This window comes from Fukomys damarensis, unplaced genomic scaffold (genome assembly GCF_012274545.1).
Source record: "Fukomys damarensis isolate Sample0158 unplaced genomic scaffold, DMR_v1.0_HiC HiC_scaffold_19, whole genome shotgun sequence".
In the NCBI taxonomy this organism is placed as follows: Eukaryota; Metazoa; Chordata; class Mammalia; order Rodentia; family Bathyergidae; genus Fukomys; species Fukomys damarensis.
Window position 1 is genome coordinate 52,051,130 of NW_022900931.1, and position 4,511 is coordinate 52,055,640.

A 4,511-nucleotide genomic window follows, 5' to 3' on the forward strand; every position below is an offset into this window, starting at 1 on the left:
AACAGACCTGGCAGCGCGCAGGTACTTCCCAAGGTGCGCACGGTGGAGGGGCGGGGCCGGATGGTAGGGGCGGAGTTAGGCGGGGGGCTGCGGAGCGTGCTCCGCTGTGGGGCGGGGCCTGAGGTGCTGTGGGCGTGGGCGGGGTCAAGAGTGCGCAGGCGCCCTGGTGTCTTGTCTTCGCTTTCTGGCAGGCTGGTCCCCGGGGCAGCCAAGGGTAGGTGTGGCGCTGGCCAGGTTTTCTCCCCGCCTCGAGCATATGGAACTGGATAAAACTCGAAGGGCGCATTCACGCCCACATTCCGCTGAGCCTTGTACTCCTGGACTTCGGCGCTCGCCCTTCGTGCTCCTACTGGATTGCGGTGGCCCAGGCCTCGGCTACATTTCCTAGGGCTTCTGGGCCTTCTCGACCATTCCCTGGTTTTACTGATCTATGTGTGGGTGATCCTGATACTTCCAACAGTCGCTAGGCAATCCACACTTCTTTACTGTATGCCAGGCATTTTCTGAGTGTTTTTAGATCATGAGTTGATATAATTTGGACTCCTTATACCTAAATCATTGTCCTCTCAGACCCACTGCTCTGATCTCCAGAATGTTCCATCTGCAGCACTGCTTAGACCCCTCGATCGATGTTCCACAGCCCTTCAGAGCCAACCTATGTGAAATACTCTGTCCCCTAAATATGTTTATCCCTCTATCTCTTCAGCGAGTGGTATCACCATGGCAGGTTGCCAAGCCACAGACACAAAACACTTCTAGAATTCTGTCATTTCCCCGCCGTGGTCCCATATCATGCTTCACATATCACGCTTTGCTTGGACACACAGAAGAGCTGTCATTCTGCCTTTTGTCTTACTCAAGTCCAGTCTCATAGGCAATTGCAGAGATCTTTCTCAAAGATTAGAGGATTTCTAAATGGTTGCATTTATCTTCTATAAGCACTAGGCTGAAATTCAAACCTCTTCATCCTTATAAAGTCAGAAAGAGGAAAAAGATGCCCCCTGGCTCTGCCTCTGTTTATCATACAACAGCAGTTTCTTGTCATCTTTGGGAATTTAGTTCTAGGACTCGCGTGGTTATAAAATTCAAGGGTGCTTAAGTCTCTTAAAAAGAACGGCATAGTTTTTGTTTAAAACCTATTCACATCTTCCTGTATACTTCATGATCTCTAGAATACTTATAATAGTAACAACACAATGTAAGTGTTATACAAATGGTTGTTTTACTGTATTGTTTAGGGAATAATGACCGGAAAAATGTCTGTACCTGTTCAATACCTGGGCTACATAATAAGATCCTGTCTCAAAACAAACAAAAAAAATTAATGGGGGGAAAGATATGAGTAGTCCACGCACAGAAAGAGAAATCACAATGGCTAAGGTGTGCTAAGGGAGGCTTATCCTCTCTATTGTTCAGAGATAGTCTTTCTTCGGATTTGTGGTTGACAATATATTTTTTTCAGTCTGTGGCTTCTTTTTTTTTTTTCTTCTGGTACTGGGAATCAAACTCAGGACCTTGTGCTTCCCCGGCAGATGTGTCAGTTTTTTTTTTTTTTTTTTTTTTTTTTTTTTTTTTACCATTTTTTGATTTCTAATTTTATGAGATCCGAATTTATTATTTTTAATGATTGATGTTTTTTGTGGCATGCCAATTTTTTTTTTTTTTGAGATGGTCTCACTACATAGTTGAGGCTGACCTGGAACTCACCATGTAGCTCAGGCTGGTCTTGAACTCACAGCGATCCTCCTGCCTCAGCCTCCTGAGTGCTGGGATTACAGGTGTGCTCCATCACACCTGGCTTCAGTTGAATGACTTTCTTTGATACTTGCAATGCAAGTATGTCAGTAATGCATTTGCTTAGCTTTTGTCTCAAAAAATCTTTCTAGTTTTGAAGGATCCTTTTGCTAGGTATAGAATTCTAGGTTATTAACTATATATTTTCTCTCATCATTTTAGACATGCTGTTTCACTGTAGTTTGAGCTGCAGTGTTGTTTTTTGTTTGTTTGTTTGCTTTTGAGACAGGGGCACACTATTTAGTTCAGGCTGGCCTGGAACTCACTATGTAGCCCAGGCTGGCCTTGAAGTCATGGTGATCCTCCTGCCTCTGCCTCCTGAGTGCTGATTATAGGCATGCACTACCATGCCCAGCTAAGATGCAGTGTTTTTGACTGAAAGTTAATGCTCATTCCTATTTTTTTTTTGTATGATCTGTGTACTTTTTCTGGTTTCTTAAAGATGTTCTCCTTGTTTGCTCTGACTGCCTGGTTGAAATGGCTCCCAGCCTTGTACACATTTTTGTCTGACCTCGTAGGGTTTCACTGTAGGCAGGCACAGCTTATTACCTCTACTCACCCCCAGACCTAAGCTGATTTTTCTCTGTGCAGTTCCTTCCTCTCTGGTTCTGTCTAGCAGATTCCAGCTGTACCCTGATCTTTTCCCCTCAACTCAGTGGGTCGACCATGGTCTTTGGCGCCTTGCACTGTGGTCTGGAAAGTGCTTTTAGGCAGAAGATCTGACATTGGTAGTGCTCACTTTTTCTGTTACCCTTGTCTGGGGGAATCAATCCTTTGATGCTTGTTGTCTAATGTACAAATGTTGTCTAATGTTTTCACATGTTTTGTCCAGCCTTCAGTTGTCATTATGGGTGGAAATTCAAGCTTTGAGATGATATGTTAGTTACTTTTCTCATTGCTGAGACACAATACCTGACACCCAAAGTTAAACAGAGGCAAGGTTTATTTGGCTCACCGTGGGTTTTAGTCCGTAATCAGCTGGCTCCAAGGCAGGGTTGCAGAGAAGCAACAGTTCATGCTGGACAGAGGGTAGCAGAGCGACACGGGGCCTTTCCATTGTCTTTCTGCCCCTTGTATCTTATCCAGACTACATAGGGAGGGCAGCACTCACACCCTTAAATTAACCCGAGTGCCCTTGAGCCTAGCACTGCACCATGAATCAATCCCAGCGTCACACACTCTAGATCCAGCCACCTCTGAAAAAGCCCCACCTATGACCACATGAGGCTTTGGGGGACCGGCTATCTAAACACAAGCCTTACAGATGCTATTTAAAGTATAATTTTAGGTAAATGAAGCCAGAGTTGTAACAGAGCTCTTGGATAAGACCTACATTTTCCTAGATTAAAAGATTCAGTCCAAGGTTTCCCCAGTCAGCGTGGCATGGTAGTGTGGGCTGCCAGTGATGCCGCTCTGGTTGCTTCTTTGGCCCCAAGTTTTTCGGGCAGTGGTCACGTTGCCTAAAAGATGGAACAGATATTCCTCAAGACTGGCACTATGGCCCTTAGAGGGCCTCGTATCCTGCAGGAGAGGATGCGAGGGGACACTGTGGTCGGGTAAGTTCCACCCAGAGGGAGAAGTGGCATTCTAGGGAGCTGAAACCTGCAGGTGTGGATGTCTTAGCTCTCGCAAATGGATCTCCACTAGGAGGATGGCATCATTTAAAAACTTCCTGTAGTTTCTGTTTCTCTGTGAAAAATATTATCTTTTTTACTTACAGTGATCTCACTTTCCTTTATAATCATATGGATTTCCACTAGGAGGATGGCATCATTTAAAAACTTCCTGTAGTTTCTGTTTCTCTGTGAAGAATATTATCTTTTTTACTTACAGTGATCTCACTTTCCTTTATAATCATATGCATGCTTATATATGTTGAGCATAGCTAATCTGCAAATCTGAAATCTGAAATGCTCCACAATCTGAAATTTTTTTAGCAGGAACATGAGGCCAGAAGTGGAAAATTCCACACCTGATCTCAAAACACAGGCACACTTTAAATATTGTGTAATGTTACTTTTAGCTTATCTGTATATAAAGCATAAATGCATTTTGTGTTCAGACTTGAATCCTGTCACCATGGTATCTCATTATGTATATGCAGATGGACCAGAATTTTTAAAAAGAATTAAAACACATCTGGTCCCAAGCATTTCAGATAAGAGATAGTAAAAAAAAAAAAAAAAAAAAAAAAAAAAAACAAAAAAAAAAAAAAAAAAAAAAAAAAAAACAAAAACAAAAAAAAACTGCCTTAAAATCATTGTTGGCTAATTCTATAATCTAACATCACTTTGCTTGTTTATTTTAGATAGGGTCTCCTTATGTAGCTCAGGCTGTCCTTGAACGCAGCCACCCTCCTGCCTCAGCTTCTCAAGGGTGGAGGTTACAGGTGTGTGCCACCATGCCTGGCTGTAATGACATTTTATGTTTGTGTCCATCAATTGTCTTTTTTGTATGGTTGGGGTCCTGTTTTCATATGTCAGGTAATTTTGGATTTTATCCTAGAGGTTTGATAAGGACTCTATATTCTGTATATTTCTCTGAGGAATATTAATTCTCTCCCCCTCATTTATTGAAGTATAATTGCTGGGCATGGTGGTGCACACCTGTAATCCCAGCACTCGGGAGGCTGAGGCAGGAGGATCACTGTGAGTTTGAGACCAGCCTGGGCTACATAGCGAGTTCCAGGTCAGTCTCAACTACATAGTGAGACCCTG